We start from the raw sequence: 9,168 nt of genomic DNA on the forward strand, positions 1-9,168 counted from the left end.
GTAGAATGGTGGCTTCCAGGGGCCAGTGGAGGGGGAAACGGGGAGGTGATGATCAAAGAGTACAAAGTTTCAGTGATTCAGGATGAGTAAGTTCTGGAGTTCTAATGTACAGCACAGTGCCTATAGCTAAAAATACTGCACTGTATTCTTTTCTTTTTTGGCCACACCCCACGGCTTGTGGGATCTTAGTTCCCCAACCAGGGATTGAACCTGGGCCCTCAGCAGTGAAAGCACGGAGTCCTAACCACTGGACCGGCAGGGAATTCCCTGCACTGCATTCTTAAAGTCGGCCAAGAAGGTAGGTCTTATGCTAAGTGCTTGCACTGCCAAAAAAGTAAGAATACTAAAGAGGGAAGGGAGGAAACTTCGGGAACTGATAGATAAGTCTATGGCCTTGATGGGGTTGCTGGTTTCATGAGTACATATTTATCCTCAAACTCAGCGAGTTGTACATATTAAAAATGTGCAGCTTTCTATGTGTCAATCTTGCCTCAACAAAGTGGTTTAAAAGCAAACAAAACATTTCAATGCAGATTTTTTTTTTGGCAAACATTTTCAATTGCGTTCAAAGACATAGGTGCTGAGACAGAGGTTACTTTTCTGCTTCTTTTCTGACCTAATTCTAAAAGATGGGTTTTTGGGACTTCCCTGGTGGTCCAGTGGGTAAGACTCCGTGCTCCCAATGCAGGGGCCCGGGTTCAATTCCACATGCATGCCACAACTAAGAGTTTGCATGCCGCAACAAAGATCCCACGTGCGGCAACTGAGACCTAGCACAGCATGAATAAATGAATGAATGAATGATGGGTTTTTGCAGGTTCCAATCTTACAATTCTAACTGCCTGCTCCTTGGATGGGAAGTCTTGCACTTATTTTTTTCAGATATTCAAATAGCTTTCAGATATTCCTTACTAAATGAAACAAAATATATACATTATATGTAGTATATAAATTGTATACAAATTACAGTATCTTTTAAAATATCTTCACAGGATCTTTACAGTAACTTTATAAGTCTGTTGGAGCCAGAGAAAATGTTGCCTATTTTTCTAGCATTTGTTCCTACTTTGTTATTGGTAAAACTGGAATTTGGGGGCCCTTAAAGAGAAGAATACAAGTTCAAATATTTTCTTATACTTGGCAACTGGGTTTTTTGGTTTTGATTTTTCTTCTTAATAAGAAACATCCCCTTCCCCATCTCTCCAATCCCATGTTCCAGAGCGACCCCAAAGTAACAGTACGTGCATAACCTTTTAAGACATTTTCCCAGTTTATACAGATTGCTCCTTACATACAGAATCAATGACTTTTGTTAGCTCTTTGTCTGAAAGTTTGTGTCCCCCTAAACTTCCTATGTTGACATCCTAATGCCCTGTGCGATGGTATTTGGAGGTGGGGGCCTCTGGGAGGCCCATCCTCATGAATGGGATTAGTGTCCTTACAGATGAGGCCCCAGAGACCTCCCCAGCCCCTTCCACCATGTGAGGACACAGCGAGAATGTGCAGGTCCTGGTCTTATTCCTGTTGCCATCATACAGATGTGTAGACTTTCAGGTGGGTTTCACAGGGTCATACTACACCACAGAGGAAACATACAGGTACGGAATCTGTACTGATAATATGAAATTGATCTGGTGCTTTAACTCTCAATCATAATAAAGACGAGATAAACTTTAAAAACAAATAAAAACCAAAAAGCAACTTTATCCTTACAGAAAAATACTTTGTATTAACTTTTTATAGGAAAAAACGAGTAAAAAGTATTTTACAGGAGGGACTTCTCTGGTGGTCCAGCAGTTAGTACTCCATGCTCCCAATGCAGGGGGCCCGGGTTCGATCCCTGCTCGGGGAATTAGATCCTATGTGATGCAACTAAAGATCACACACACCGCAACTAAGACCTGGTGCAGCCAAACAAATGAATAAAAATTAAAGCAAACAAACTAGTTAAAAAAAAAAGGTATTTTACAGGCAAAAAAAAATGCATCAAAGGGTTTTTTTTGGTTCAATTCAATTCAGTTAATTTTTAAAATACACAAATGAAAAGTCTGTAATAATTTTTTTGAGGGGGGTAAAGTTTACTTTTTTTTAAAGTAAAAAAGTAAAATCTAGAATTCTAGCTTTTGAGACCCTACTGCTGTTCCATCCACATATAATTTTAAAAGTATTTTGCTTTCATGTAACTTTGGTAAACTTTAATCCACAAGGAATGAAAAACTTCTGGGAATATACTCATAGAAAGTAATCAGAGATAATGCACATTTTCAGGTATAAAAAGTATCATTGTAATGCTATATTAAATAGTGAAACATTGGCTCCAGGAGAACTTTAAGACTACATTCACACATTCATCCACCACATATTTTCCGTATCAGGCGCTGGGGCAACAGAATCCAAAAGCCCTGCCTGTGTCAAATGTACTTTGTGGTACAAGAGAATTAGACAAGAGAAAACCAGATAAACTAAGTACATAGTATGTTAAAAAGTGCTAAGAGTCTTAAAAAGTAAAGCAAGGAAGAGGGATGTGAGGAATTTGGGTGGGAGGCTCTGAAATTTTAGACATAGTGACTAGGAAAACGAGAAGGCAACTTTTGAGAAAGCAAAGTGAGTGATGGAGGAGTGTGGTAGCACACGTCAGAGTTCAGGGGCCCGGGTCACTAGGGGCCCTGTCAGTCACATTAAGGATCTGGCCTTCATTTGGGAAAGCCACTGGGGCGTTTGAGCAGAGAGTGACAGAACAGACTCCTCTGGCTGCTGCACTGGGAAGCGGCCACGGGGAGCATGAGCAGAAGGGGCCAACGGTAAGATAATGAGGACCGAGGCGGTGGTGGCAGTGGTGGTAACTGTCAGATTCTGGGTACAACATGAAAACAGTGCTGACAGGATTTGCAAATGGACCAAACGTGGGAGGTGAGGGCAAGAGAGGAGACAAGAATGACAGCAGAGCTTGTGGCCTGAGTAACACAGAGCATGAAACTGCCACAGAGACAGAGGCGATGGTCGGGGGAACCCCAGGAACCTGGGTCTGGACGTGCTAGGCTTGTGTCGCCTATTCGACATTCACGTGGAGGAGTCCAGTTGGACACAGAGGCCTGGAGCTCAGAGGAGAGCTTTGGGCTGGAAAGGCGGATTGGGAGAAGCCAGTGCTTGGCTGGTCTGTGCAGACAAGAACAGGCTGACCTCCCCAAGGAAAGTGCTGTAGACAGACAAGAGGAGAGAGACAAGTACAGAGCCCAGAGGCACAGGGACAGCTGTAGGTCAGGAGGATGAGGAGGAACCAGCAGTGAAAGCTGAGAAGTCAGGAAGCTGGGAGGGCCAGGTTGAGCTCTTTCAGGGGGTGGCAGTTACCTGTTTTTGTAAGTAAAATTTTATTGGAACGCAACCCCACCCAATCACTTACATATTGTCTGTGGCTGCTTTAGCTCTAGAAGGCAGAGGGAAGTAGCTGCAGCACAGACCTCACAGCCTGCAAAGCCTAAAATATTTACTACCTGGCCCTTTACAGTGAAAGCCTGCCAACCCCTGAATTATTTCAAACGCCAACGGTCGTCAAGCGTCAAAGATAATCAAGAAACACGAAGAACTGAGCACTGCCTTTGGTAATGTGGATGGATATCACTGGTAATCTATGCAGTCTAGGCAACTGGAACCCAGCTCATACGTTTATGAGCTGGCGATCACATATTTAGGACACACAGCTGACAGAAACAAAGAATTTATTAGCATTCTAAGAAGCAACGCAATCAAGTGAGGAAAAGACAGCCCTCCATGTCGCACCAGGGCTGCCCTTTCCTCTTCTGTCTGCCAAACTTCTCCTCTCCCCTCCCTTCGAAACATGGGGCTCAGAAATCACCTCCTTACTCTTCCCCGACAGGCAGCTAGGAGCCAAGAGTTCCTCCCGCCCACTCTCACAGTACCTGGTCCTAAAACTCACACTCAGAACCTTGTATGCTTCCATGACTTTCCACCCACAGGCTGTGAGCTCCTTGGGAGCAGGGGCTGGGGCTTAGCCATCTGTCTCTCCAGGGGCTGGCACAAAGAGAATACCGAACACACCAGGTCCAATACAAGGGGCTGTCCTGTTTGCGCTGAGGAGTACCTTTCTGCTCCGTCAGAGGCCCTCTGAGAAAAGCTGCACAGGGAGGGGCTGAATCGTTTCTTCGATGAAGAACGAACTCTGAGTGGGATGAAGAGGAAGCAGGGAGGGAGGCCCTGGGCTGTCCCTGTAGCCCATCGCTCACCAGAATGTGAGGAAATGGGAACCAGCTCCCCTGACAGGTCTCTTAGATTGAAAACTTTTAAAAGAAAATAAATATTATTAAGTCCTGAAAAGCAAGCTTGCATTTCAGAGAGGAGAGAGGAAATGCCAACTCACCTGGGAGGTGGCTTGCCGTTCAATTCCTGTCCCTGCCGCCTCCTGCTTGTGTCTCCTCACCTGGACAAAGGCCGTGTCGCTGGAAGGCAGAGCTGGGGGAAGAGAGAGAAGTAGCTACAGGCCAGATCTACACCACGCTCCCTTCCTGCTGAGTCTTAAACGACAGCTGTAAATCTGAAACGGATTCAACAAGTGGAGCGTCAAATGCTCGAGCATGAGTAGGATGGGACCAGTTTTGAAGGGTCACCTGGGATGTGGTCGCTACTCTACTAGGGGCTGTCACGGGTAGGGAGGGGGAGTGTCTTCTCTCTAGGAGCCCTGAAATAGGGAGGTGTCCGGTTAGAGTGATCCTGTACCGCGGACTGATGCTCTCGGGTTGAATTTCCAGGACTTTGGATGCCCCCATCCAACAGCCCCGGAGCCCAGGGACGCCATTCACCAGCACTTGGGCCCCGAGAAGCCTCCTGTCCCAGACCCCACCCTCCCCTCACCCTGAGGGGATGAATTCGTCCCCGTCCACCCGCCGGGCCACCTGTCACACTCACCTCTGTTCTCAGGCCCCGTGGTCGCCGCTCCCCGCTGGCCCCTGGATGTGAGACCACTCCTTGCGCGCGGCCTTCCCCGGGCAGGGCAAGGGAAAGCAACCGGGGTCCCCGCGCTCCGGCCGCGGCCCGCTCCGGGCTTTGTGCGGGGGACGCCTCGTTGCGGCGGGGATCCCAGGCCGCGGGCCCGCGCGCTGGCCGCCCCCCGCATGTCACCACCGTGCGTGCACACGTCCCCGGGGTCGCGCAAACACACCCTGCCCGCCCGGGCACGCCGGGTACCCAGCGGGCCCCGCCCGGCCGGCCGCCGAGCTAGCCACCCTGCCTGGCCAGCTGGAACCCAGGTGGCGGGCCGCCGCCGGAAGTGGGCGTGTCCGTCAGCCGCGGCGCCCTCTGGGAAACAGAGTCCCGGCCTGCGCCCGGCGGCGCCAAGAGGAGCGCGGGCGGGGAGGAGAGGGCCCGTCTGGGCCTACACAGCGTCCGTCGACTCGGCCCCAAGTCAGCGGCTCCTGGCCGTTCCGGACCGCGGCTGCCCAGGTGGTTGACCACACAGGAACCGAGTCTGGCCGGAACTACAGGCCGCGCCGCTAAACAGGACAGCGCCCCAAGGGCTTATGGGAGTCGCTCCCGGCTAGGAGCGCGCGGGAGCAGTTGCAAGCCGGGGCGGGGCTTATGGCGAGGGGCGGGACCGCGGGGGACATTGACGATGTCTCTGGGCGGGGCAGGTGGTGTGGTCCTTGGAGTTCGTTTCTCCCAGGTGTCAGCCAACAGAACTGGGGGATGTGCGGTGGGGGAAGGGCAGGGTCCAGAATGTGATTGTGATGGGGTGTGTGTGAGCACAGTGTGTCTTCCGTGTGTCCGGTCTGCAGCCCACCTTTCACCTCAGGTGGGTCCCCTCAGCTGATGCAGGGACCTCCCCCACCTATCCTCCAAATGCCAGGCTTCAGGGACCACCAGGAATGAGCAGTCTTCCCCCAAACTTTCCCCTGGGCTGGCTCCTTTTTGCTATTAGCCTCTCATCTCCTGGGAGAGAGCTGCGCAGCCCCGCAAATGCCACCAACCCCTTGTCAATGAAAATAATCAATAAATATATAATAAAAATAGAAAAGAGTTTTATTTGAGCCAAACTGAGGACTATAGTCCAGAAGACAGCCTCCCAGATTATTCTGAGAAATTTCTGCAGAGAAGCATGGTTTTCAGCACAGTGTTATATACTGTCAGAACAAAGAACATTAAATAAGTCAGAGGTACATTTCTTCAAGGTCTGAGTTAGCTGATGCTTGTATTCATTTACATGTTTAGGGCTGGTCTTATCAGAGTCGTTGAGAACTTTTTTTAAAAATTTATTTTATTGAAGTATACTTGATTTACAATGTTGTGTTAGATTCCAGATTTTATTAGGAAGGCTTTCAGCTTTTCATCAGAGTATTATCTTGCCTGTGGGTTTGTCATAAATAGCTTTTATTATGTTGAGATATGTTCCCTCTATACCCACTTTCATAAGTTTTTATCATGACTGGATGTTGAATTTTATCAAATACCTTTTCTGTATCTATTGAGGTGATCATGTGGTTTTTTCCTTTTCTTTTGTTGATGTGGTGTATCACATTGATTGATTTGTGTATGTTGAACCATCCTTGTGACCCTGGGATGAATCCAACTTGGTTGTGGTGTACAATCTTTTTTATGTGTTGTTGGATTCAGTTTGCTAATATTTTGTTGAGAATTTTCCCATCTACGTTCATCAAAGATATTGGACTATAATTTTCTTTTTTGGTGGTGTCTTTGTCTGGTTTTGGTATCCCAGTGATGGTGGCTTCATAGAATGTCTTTGGGAGTGTTCCCTCCTCTTCAATCTTTTGGAAGAGCTTGAGAAGGATTAGTATATAAGTTCTTCTTTGTATGTTTGGTAGAATTCACCTGTGAAGACATCTGGTCCTGGACTTTTGTCTGTAGGAAGTCTTTTTTTTTAAAATTACATATTCTATTTTATTTCTAGTGATTGGTCTGTTCAAATTATCTATTTCTTTTTGATTCAGTTTTGGTGCATTGTATGTTTCTAAAAACTTGTCCATTTCTTCTAGATTGTCCAATTTGTTGGCATATAATTGTTCATAGTATTCTCATTTTTTCATTGCATTTCTGTGGTATCAGTTGCTATTTCTCTTTCATTTCTTATTTTGTTTATTTGGGTCCTCTCTCTTTTCTTCTTGGTGAACCTGGCCAAAGGTTTGTCAATTTTGTTTACCCTTTCAAAGAACCAGCTCTTTGTTTTATTGATTTTTTCTATTGCTTTTAAAAAAATCTCTATTTATTTCCTCTCTGATCTTTATTATTTCATCCCTTCTGCTGACTGTAGGTTTTGTTTATTCTTCTTTTTCTAATTCTTTTAGGTGGTAGGTTAGTTTGTTTGAGATTTTTCCTATTTCTTGAAGAAGGCCTGTATCCCTATGAACTTCCCTCTAAGAACTGCTTTTGCTGCTTCCCATAGATTTTGTATGATTGTGTTTTGTCATTTGTCTCAAGGTATTTTTTAATTTCCTCTTTGATTTCCTCCTTGACCCATTGGTTTTTTAGTAGCATGTTGTTTATTCTCCATGTAATTGTTGTTTTTCTCATTTTTTTTCCTGTGGTTGATTTCTAGTTTCATGCTCTTGTGGTCAGAAAAGATGCTTGAAATAATTTCTATACTCTTAAATTTGTTGAGGCTTGTTTTATGCCCTAGTATGTAATCAATCCTAGAGAATTTTCCATGTGCACTTGAAAAAATGTGTATTCTGGGTTTTTTTGGATGTAATGTCCTGAAAATATCAATTAAGTCTAACTGTTCTATTGTATCATTCAGGATCTCTGTTGCTTTATTGATTTGCTGTCTGGAAGATCTGTCCATTGATGTGAGTGGGGTGTTATAGTCCCATTGATTTCCTCCTTTATGTCTGTTAGTATTTATTTTATGCATTTGGGTGCTCCTATATTGGTGCATATATGTTGACGAGTGTAATATCCTCTTCTTTTATCATTATATAGTGTCCTTCTTTATCTTCCCTGTTTATAGCCTCTGTTTTGTTTGATATGAGTGTTGTGACCCCTGCTTTCTTGTCATTTCCATTTGCATGAAATATCTTTTTCCATCCCCTCACTTTCAATCTATGTGTGTCCTTTGCCCCAAAGTGGGTCTCTTGTAGACAGTATATTGTAGGCTTTTTTGTTTTTTTTTAATCCAACCTGCCACTCTATGTCTTTTTATTGGAGCATTTAGTCCATTGTCATTTAAGGTAATTATTGATAGATATGTCCTTATTGCCATTTTAAACCTTGTTTTCCCATTGATTTTGTATTTCTTCTTGTTCCTTTCTGTTTTTCGTTTTGTGGTTTGATGATTTTCTTTGTATTATGCTTGTGTTCTCTTCTTTTTTGGTTTTTGTGCATCTATTGTATGTTTTTTGATTTGTGGTTACCCTGTTTTTCAAGTATGTTAACCCCTTCCTATATCTACTTGCTTGGACTGGTAGTCATATAAGCTGAAACACATTCTGAAAAAAAAAAAAAACCCACTACATTTTCTTACTTTCCTCCCCCACGTTGTATGATCTTGACGTCCTCTTTTACACCTGCAGGTTTATCCTTCTGCCATTCATTGTGGCTATCAGCACTTTCACAGAAAATTTTGCAGAACTTTTTTTGATTTTTAAAAAATCTGTGCACTGGCTTATTTAAGTGATTTACTTTCCAGTTGTGATTTTCTCTTTCCTATAGAGTCTTGCTGCTTTTCTATTTAGAGAAGGCCTTTCAATATTTCCTTTGGGCTAGGTTTAGTATTGCTGTATTCTTTTACTTTTTGCTTGTCTGGGAATTTCTTTCTCTCTTCTTCTATTCTATTCTTCTAAATAATCTTGCTGGGTAGAGTATCCTAGGTTGCAGATTTTTCCCTTTCAGGACTTTGAATGTATCTTGCCCCTCCCTTCTAACCTGCAATGTTTCTGTAGAGAAATTACCTGATAGCCTTATGGGGGTTCCCTTGTAATTAACTTTTTCTTTTGCTGCCTTTAGAATCCCCTCTTTAACTTCTGCCATTTTAATTATGATATGTCTTGGTGTAGGTCTGTTTGGGTTCATCTTGTTTGGGACCCTCTGTGCTTCCTGTACCTGGATATCTGTTTCCTTCTTTAGGTTTGGGAAATTTTCAGCCATATTTCTTCAAATGCATTTTCAATCCCCTTTTCTCTTTCTTCTCCTTCCGGTATCCCTATT

General features: G+C 44.6%; 1 long non-coding RNA gene across 1 annotated transcript; it reads right to left on the reverse strand.

The window, feature by feature from the left end:
* Window positions 1–1,777: 1,777 nt before the first annotated feature.
* On the reverse strand, window positions 1,778–4,937 carry LOC307066410. The gene is made up of 3 exons (XR_013811373.1): window positions 4,921–4,937; window positions 4,376–4,467; window positions 1,778–1,901 (listed from the first exon to the last, which is right to left on the reverse strand). It is a non-coding gene; the product is annotated as an uncharacterized lncRNA (long non-coding RNA).
* Window positions 4,938–9,168: the final 4,231 nt, after the last annotated feature.

This window comes from Hyperoodon ampullatus (assembly GCF_949752795.1).
Source record: "Hyperoodon ampullatus genome assembly, chromosome: 18".
In the NCBI taxonomy this organism is placed as follows: domain Eukaryota; kingdom Metazoa; phylum Chordata; class Mammalia; order Artiodactyla; family Ziphiidae; genus Hyperoodon; species Hyperoodon ampullatus.